The following is a 9141-nucleotide window of genomic DNA, read 5'->3' on the forward strand; positions in this document are numbered from 1 at the left end:
CTGTAACAAGAGATCTATTCATTTAAGCCTGGACTTTCATAGCAAAATGACCCATGGATCACTAAAGTTTAGAGGGCTCCTCTGATATTGAGCCCCTGTCTCTCATTGCTCTGAGGGGGATATGGAGGCATCAAGAGGGGTGGAATCTTCCACTAGGTCACACAGCAGGTTAAGAATAGAGCCTAGATTCTCTTATTCTTTCCATGTCGACTGGCCAGCTCTCTGCCCTATTGTGATCCTTTAGCTCTGCACCAGGCTAGAAGAAAGTGGGGTATGAAAGGAGCAAGTGCCAGGTGGAGGCAGGTTTGAGGACAAGAGTCAGTACCTCCTCAGGATAGGTTGTGCGAAGGATGAGCCAGTCACCTCCAGTTTTCTGAATTAGTTCTTTAACAACTACCAAGGATGCAATGAAGAATAGCATCAAGTGATAGACCTATTTCTGCCCATTGTCCAAGAGAAAAGAGGAAGGTTTCCAAGGGATCCAGCTCAGCACATCCGATCTGGGCCCTTCTCTCTAGAGAGAGTGGCTGGCTTAGCCATGAGAATGAAGCTATGTTTTTGTGAGGCAATATGGCGTAGTAGGGGAGACACTGGGTTCTGAGGTCTGATGGACTTGGTTTTAAATGCAGTGCCACCACTTCCTAGCCATGCGACCTTGCACAAATGTCTTCACTGGTCTGAGCCTCAGTTTCCTCATTTTATAAATAGAAACAATAGTGATTTCCTCAGGTTGGTTGTGAGAATTCAATGAGCCAATTCTTGTACATTGGAGCAGGACCTTACCTGGACAAGGTGAAGATTGAACAATGTCAAAACTATCCTCAACTGCTTTTGCACTAAATGAAGCTGTTAGTTTGCAATTAGGGGTCACATTGTACCAAAAAAAAATGTATATCTTTAAATAGTAGAGTCATTTTCAATGAAGTAGGAAACTCAAATCAAAAACGTATAAGAAATCAAAGACCATCTGCAATAACAGATTTCCATCTTTTGTTGATTCCATCTTTAGAATAGTCATTGAGTGGAAGGAGACATAGTTGCCTGCACTAGTTAAATTTGAGCTTTGGCGTGCATCAGCTGAGATCTATTAGCATAGAGCTGGCACACAAATAAATGAATGTGAGGCAGTCATAATGTAGTTGGTGTTAACATTATTTTTATTGAATCTTCTAATAAGAATACTTGGTAAGTGAAAACATCTGAGAAGAACTCCGAATTGGTGGAGGGAACAGGTATGTTGGGTTTTGTTTATTTGTTTGTTTTTATAGGCATTATTACAACCTGGGGGTTTGAGTCAGGTAAAACAACCTCCACACCTAAGAGAAAGATAGTTCTTTCAGACACAACCTCAGCTCTATCCAACAATGGGAGCGACAATGTCCCTGAAGTTCCACTTAGCATTTCACCAACAACCAGGAGGGCAGCAATGGCTGAGTTCCAGAACCATACAACACCAGCTCCAACTCCAATTTTACCACCAGCCTATAGTTCTGCTGGGTCCACTGAGCAGACAACCCCAACACATGACATTCAGGAGAGATTACATACACCTATCACCACAACCTCTAAGAGTACAACACCATCAAATTCCATGACTTCTATGTTGAAGGACCAAGAAGGGACAGCCTTATCCAGCATGGTCATTTCAGCTGAGACCCCAAAACAGAATCAGAGAGATGTAACTGCAGCCCCTTGGCATCAAGTTCTATGGTCAATGGATTGGAAACATCAGTGTCTACTTACTCTCAGAAGTCAGCCACCAATACAGCCCCAACAACGTTTAATATACCACACATTGACGTTACATCAGCAGGGTCCATGACAACCACTGTCTCTGAGAAGTCAGCTACAATGATATCCCCAACAATATTAAACAAAATCACTGATGTGAGAGTATCTCTACCCACAATAACCAGTGCAGTTATCCACACCACGTCACTAATCCTGACTGCCCTACGGACAACTGTTCTCGAAACAGTGATGTCTGGGACTCAGGAAGGGGAAACTATAGCTGCACAACAACCCTTGCAATGAGCACACTGTCTGCAATGCATCACACCATTGCCACAGACACCTTCCCGTGCAGTGGAATCAGCCTCTACAGCTGGTACTGCAACAGCCCAGTAACCTGAGACAACAGCTACTCGTCCAACAGCCCTTATTCCCAGCTCCTCAGGGACAACAAAATCTTCTGCCATGACTGGGGCCAGTCAAGCTTCCCCTAAACACACCCAGAGCAGTAGTCCTGGAGCAGGAATCTGTGCTTCTGACGGGTACCCAGTCAGCAATAAAGTCTGTATGTGTAATGACAGCTACTACATCCACTCGGGTAAGTCTGAAGAACTCAATGTCAATATAGCAAAGAAGAGGTGGGGACCAGAGTAGACATTATAACTCTGTAAGGCCCAGGCGAATGTGTGTCCAAAGGGCATGGGGTTTAGTAAGACATTGGCATCTAAAGAGTCCATCTAGGTAGAGGTGTGTTCTAGTGAAAGACCAGATAGCTGGGCATGAGTGTTTAGTAAGTTTGGGTTGCTATAATAGAATGTTATACACTGGTTGGCTTATAAACAACAGGAATTTATTCTTCACTGTTTTGGAGGCTCGAAGTCCAAGATCAAGGAACCAGCAGATTAGATGTCTGGTGAGAGCTTGGTTCATAGACAGCTGTCTTCTCTCTATGTCCTCATACAGTGGAAGGGGCAAGGGAACTCTCTGGGACCTCTTTTATAAGCACACTAATCCCATTCACCTTATCACTTTCTAAAGGGCCTATTTCCTAATACCATCACATTGGGTATTAGGGTTTAATGAATGGATTTGGGGAGGGGGATACAAACATTCAGTCTAAAGCAGAGGTTGAATGGATAGTTTGTCAACCCCCAACCCCCAGGACTCCAACTACTGACCAGAAGTTAAACCTTCCTGAGAGAAGGAGCTGATGATCCACCAAAGAGAGAGGCTGTAGCCCCAGCAGAGTCCTGGAAGGCTAAGCCAGGTAACTGAGGCAAAACCAGTGTGGGCAAGACCAGCGTGGCAGATATGATAGCAAGGCTGAGTTCACAGGGCCTCCCCCAAGTGGTGCAACTAACTCCCAGGTCCACCCTCTGGCAGGGCAGAAGCTGGGTCCTGAGAACCAAAAAGATGATGGTGTTCCTCAAACGTGTGTCCTCCACAGTTGAAATAAGTCTATCCCCTGAAACCTTTAAATTTAACATAATTCTGATTTTCCTAAAATGACTATTCTGCTTTCCTAAATATCATATTCCTTCGAAAATGTTTCTTTGGCATTCCTGCTCTGGTTTATTGGATAATCTCGCCTTGGATAAAGCTTTTATTACCTTTAAAACTAGGCAGTGCTTAACTTATGGTCTAGTATTTTCCAAAATGTATTTTGCAGGGCATCGATGCTATGGGATTTCAAAATGTTACACAAAATGTCCTATTATAAATACATTGGGAAAATCCTAGATTATACAAAACTGCTTCTTGACTGCAGAACTCTTCAGGGCCTTTAATAGTTAATATTAAAGGTTAGATTTTTAAAGTATATTTTAACATGCGTTTTCCAAGAGCGTTTGTCCCTAGAATCCTCATACTGAGGAACATTTATGCAACACCTTGGAATATACCCTGTTGCAGAGGAGGGGAGCTGAGCAGGGCTGGGGAGGTAGAAGTGACCAGCATGACAAGTCCAACCCAGGGGAGGTTTAATCAAACTCTGAATAGGTGCTGCTGGCTCATTAGAGGGTTGTCTCATGTCAACAAAGTCTCTTGGTGACAATGGGGTTATGAGGCCACTTGTGTAATGCTGAATGTATCCCTCCACAGAAAATAGAAAGTATGTCATTGTGTTTTCATGCATGGAGAATGAGGCAGCTATTTTTTTAATGTTAATTTTTTCTCCTGTGAATAAGAACATGAACTCTGCAAGACAGATTGCCTGGTTTTGAAATATGCCTCATTTTCTTCTTCTAGGGATAATAAGAGCACACTTACTTCATAGTGTTAGTGCTGGAGTTTAGCCCTTATTAATATTATTATTTGGCACTCCATATCACAATTTACTATTGATTGCAATAGCAGAAATTTATGTCACTGGTTTAAACACTGCCTCCCAACACCCTTCCCCCAACCCCTGCCCAACATACACCGGTACAAAGCATTTGCTCTTAATTTCCCCTTCTGACCAAACATGCCTGACGAGATAGAAACAATGAGCTTCTTAAAAAGGAAAGAAGAAAAATCTTTAAATTCAAAGTGATAAAACAAGTCCAGAAATGTTTTACACTAGTATTTCCATTATTTTTTAATGAGTAACTGTTAAGCAGTTCATCCCAAATTCACTAGAAAGTGTGAAAGGAGCAGGCATAGAAACACGGGAAGGGTTAAGTATTAGCTTCTCATTCATCGCCCGAAAAGTCCTGGTGTTTGATGTGTATCAGGACACCTTGTGGTGCCAGTGGCAGAAAACCAACTCTAATTGGCTTGAGCAAAATAAATAAATTTTAAAAATTGGAAAATATGAAGCAAAACAAAATGTGTTGGCTCTTGAAACTAAAAAGTCCTGAAGAGAACTTGAAGACTGACCCCTTTCCCTGGTGGCTGTCAAAGGTATTCCCTCTCTCCCCTTTCTCAGCTCTGTCTCTTCAGGAATTTAGGCCCCTCGTAAATCCCCCAAGCCCCAGGCTACCTGTTGGAACTGAAAGGAAAAATAAAGAACAAAACAATATCTCCAAAAATAATCTCGCCAGACAGGTAACAGAAACCAACAGAAACCCTGGACAGTTCTGCAGGAGGACAAGACTCAGGACAGGGCTGGCTAAGAGAAAACGGGAGAATTTATCATAAGGGTGTCTGATGGAGGCCAAGGTTCCAACCAAGTTCTCCAAGGACTAGCACCTGGAACTGTGAAAGTGGCAGGAACCAGGAACTCACCTTTCTTCTCAATCTTGCTTCTCCCATTTGGCACTTGCACCTGCTTTATTCCGTTTTCCACACATTGCCCCTCAGCCTGCGTGGCAGAAAATGTCTTTCTCACAACTCTCAAGCTTTATACTACCACCTTTTAGGCCCAGTTCCTGGGAAAGAGATTATGAGTGGATCAGCTAAGGCCAGGGATCAGGGTCCCATGGCATACAGGTCTCACCTCTCATGAGGGAGTCTTTATTTAAGGGAGTCATTGTGTGTTAAGGGAGTCACAGTGTCTCCTCCACCCATATTAGAACTAGTACCCCCTCCCATGGCATCATCCCAAGAGCCTCACAAGGCCCTTGTCCTGGCTCTTGTCCTCCTGTAGAACTGTCCAGGGTGTTGGTGGCCCCGCACTGTAAACTGCAGAAAATTGAGGTGGTCCTGAGCAGCTGCTTCCTGAAGACTCGCCACTGGATCCTGAAGGAAGGCACCTTCTCAGGATGCTCCAGCGTCACCAAAATAGAGGAGGGTCACCATGTCCAGGTCTTCATGGCATGGGGTTTAGTAAGACATTGGCATCTAAAGAGTCCATCTAGGTAGAGGTGTGTTCTAGTGAAAGACCAGATAGCTGGGCATGAGTGTTTAGTAAGTTTGGGTTGCTATAATAGAATGTTATACACTGGTTGGCTTATAAACAACAGGAATTTATTCTTCACTGTTTTGGAGGCTCGAAGTCCAAGATCAAGGAACCAGCAGATTAGATGTCTGGTGAGAGCTTGGTTCATAGACAGCTGTCTTCTCTCTATGTCCTCATACAGTGGAAGGAGCAAGGGAACACTCTGGGACCTCTTTTATAAGCACACTAATCCCATTCACCTTATCACTTTCTAAAGGGCCTATTTCCTAATACCATCACATTGGGTATTAGGGTTTAATGAATGGATTTGGGGAGGGGGATACAAACATTCAGTCTAAAGCAGAGGTTGAATGGATAGTTTGTCAACCCCCAACTCCCAGGACTCCAACTACTGACCAGAAGTTTAACCTTCCTGAGAGAAGGAGCTGATGATCCACCAAAGAGAGAGGCTGTAGCCCCAGCAGAGTCCTGGAAGGCTAAGCCAGGTAACTGAGGCAAAACCAGTGTGGGCAAGACCAGCGTGGCAGATATGATAGCAAGGCTGAGTTCACAGGGCCTCCCCCAAGTGGTGCAACTAACTCCCAGGTCCACCCGCTGGCAGGGCAGAAGCTGGGTCCTGAGAACCAAAAAGATGATGGTGTTCCTCAAACGTGTGTCCTCCACAGTTTAAATAAGTCTATCCCCTGAAACCTTTAAATTTAACATAATTCTGATTTTCCTAAAATGACTATTCTGCTTTCCTAAATATCATATTCCTTCAAAAATGTTTCTTTGGCATTCCTGCTCTGGTTTATTGGATAATCTCGCCTTGGATAAAGCTTTTATTACCTTTAAAACTAGGCAGTGCTTAACTTATGGTCTAGTATTTTCCAAAATGTATTTTGCAGGGCATCAATGCTATGGGATTTCAAAATGTTACACAAAATGTCCTATTATAAATACATTGGGAAAATCCTAGATTATACAAAACTGCTTCTTGACTGCAGAACTCTTCAGGGCCTTTAATAGTTAATATTAAAGGTTAGATTTTTAAAGTATATTTTAACATGCGTTTTCCAAGAGCGTTTGTCCCTAGAATCCTCATACTGAGGAACATTTATGCAACACCTTGGAATATACCCTGTTGCAGAGGAGGGGAGCTGAGCAGGGCTGGGGAGGTAGAAGTGACCAGCATGACAAGTCCAACCCAGGGGAGGTTTAATCAAACTCTGAATAGGTGCTGCTGGCTCATTAGAGGGTTGTCTCATGTCAACAAAGTCTCTTGGTGACAATGGGGTTATGAGGCCACTTGTGTAATGCTGAATGTATCCCTCCACAGAAAATAGAAAGTATGTCATTGTGTTTTCATGCATGGAGAATGAGGCAGCTATTTTTTTAATGTTAATTTTTTCTCCTGTGAATAAGAACATGAACTCTGCAAGACAGATTGCCTGGTTTTGAAATATGCCTCATTTTCTTCTTCTAGGGATAATAAGAGCACACTTACTTCATAGTGTTAGTGCTGGAGTTTAGCCCTTATTAATATTATTATTTGGCACTCCATATCACAATTTACTATTGATTGCAATAGCAGAAATTTATGTCACTGGTTTAAACACTGCCTCCCAACACCCTTCCCCCAACCCCTGCCCAACATACACCGGTACAAAGCATTTGCTCTTAATTTCCCCTTCTGACCAAACATGCCTGACGAGATAGAAACAATGAGCTTCTTAAAAAGGAAAGAAGAAAAATCTTTAAATTCAAAGTGATAAAACAAGTCCAGAAATGTTTTACACTAGTATTTCCATTATTTTTTAATGAGTAACTGTTAAGCAGTTCATCCCAAATTCACTAGAAAGTGTGAAAGGAGCAGGCATAGAAACACGGGAAGGGTTAAGTATTAGCTTCTCATTCATCGCCCGAAAAGTCCTGGTGTTTGATGTGTATCAGGACACCTTGTGGTGCCAGTGGCAGAAAACCAACTCTAATTGGCTTGAGCAAAATAAATAAATTTTAAAAATTGGAAAATATGAAGCAAAACAAAATGTGTTGGCTCTTGAAACTAAAAAGTCCTGAAGAGAACTTGAAGACTGACCCCTTTCCCTGGTGGCTGTCAAAGGTATTCCCTCTCTCCCCTTTCTCAGCTCTGTCTCTTCAGGAATTTAGGCCCCTCGTAAATCCCCCAAGCCCCAGGCTACCTGTTGGAACTGAAAGGAAAAATAAAGAACAAAACAATATCTCCAAAAATAATCTCGCCAGACAGGTAACAGAAACCAACAGAAACCCTGGACAGTTCTGCAGGAGGACAAGACTCAGGACAGGGCTGGCTAAGAGAAAACGGGAGAATTTATCATAAGGGTGTCTGATGGAGGCCAAGGTTCCAACCAAGTTCTCCAAGGACTAGCACCTGGAACTGTGAAAGTGGCAGGAACCAGGAACTCACCTTTCTTCTCAATCTTGCTTCTCCCATTTGGCACTTGCACCTGCTTTATTCCGTTTTCCACACATTGCCCCTCAGCCTGCGTGGCAGAAAATGTCTTTCTCACAACTCTCAAGCTTTATACCACCACCTTTTAGGCCCAGTACCTGGGAAAGAGATTGTGAGTGGATCAGCTAAGGCCAGGGATCAGGGTCCCATGGCATACAGGTCTCACCTCCCATGAGGGAGTCTTTATTTAAGGGAGTCATTGTGTGTTAAGGGAGTCACAGTGTCTCCTCCACCCATATTAGAACTAGTACCCCCTCCCATGGCATCATCCCAAGAGCCTCACAAGGCCCTTGTCCTGGCTCTTGTCCTCCTGTAGAACTGTCCAGGGTGTTGGTGGCCCCGCACTGTAAACTGCAGAAAATTGAGGTGGTCCTGAGCAGCTGCTTCCTGAAGACTCGCCACTGGATCCTGAAGGAAGGCACCTTCTCAGGATGCTCCAGCGTCACCAAAATAGAGGAGGGTCACCATGTCCAGGTCTTCATGATAGAGAAGAAGGCTGGTACTTGTGGACTCCATTTCTCTGTAAGCAAGCTGGGGCTGGCCTGATAGGAAGGGGGCGGTATGTGTATGTGGTCGGGAAGGGCTGGGAAAGAAATAATTGGGCACCAGCCCTGACTATTTCCATCCGGCAGAGGAATAATTCTCCATAATGGAGTTACATCTTAGCTATCAATCGGATCAGTCTTTTTGTTGGGAAAGACCACTCCCCCATCAGAATGGGAATGCCCTTATAGATTGTGCCATTTTGATGGATAGAGATATTGGTTTCCAAATTTGTTGACCACTGAACCCATTAAAATAATAACCATAACAATTTCCAAAGAAAGGACGCAGCAGTACTTCTGAACAGTTAAGAACACAAACCAGCTGTGAGAATTGGGAACATCTCTCAACTTCTCTGAGCCTTAGATTACATATCTATAAAAATGAGAACTTCACAGAATTGTTGTAAATATTTAATGAGATCATGCATGTAAAAAAGATTTTGACCCACAATACATGGCAAGAAATTAATAAAAATTGTTCCTCCCTCTGGAGTCTGACCCCCATCCCTCTCCAGATATAGCACCATTCATGTTCTGGGTACTGGGGACACCATCATCATCCTGGGCATCTTCAC

Source organism: Pteropus vampyrus, unplaced genomic scaffold (assembly GCF_000151845.1).
Source record: "Pteropus vampyrus isolate Shadow unplaced genomic scaffold, Pvam_2.0 Scaffold36, whole genome shotgun sequence".
NCBI classification, from domain to species: domain Eukaryota; kingdom Metazoa; phylum Chordata; class Mammalia; order Chiroptera; family Pteropodidae; genus Pteropus; species Pteropus vampyrus.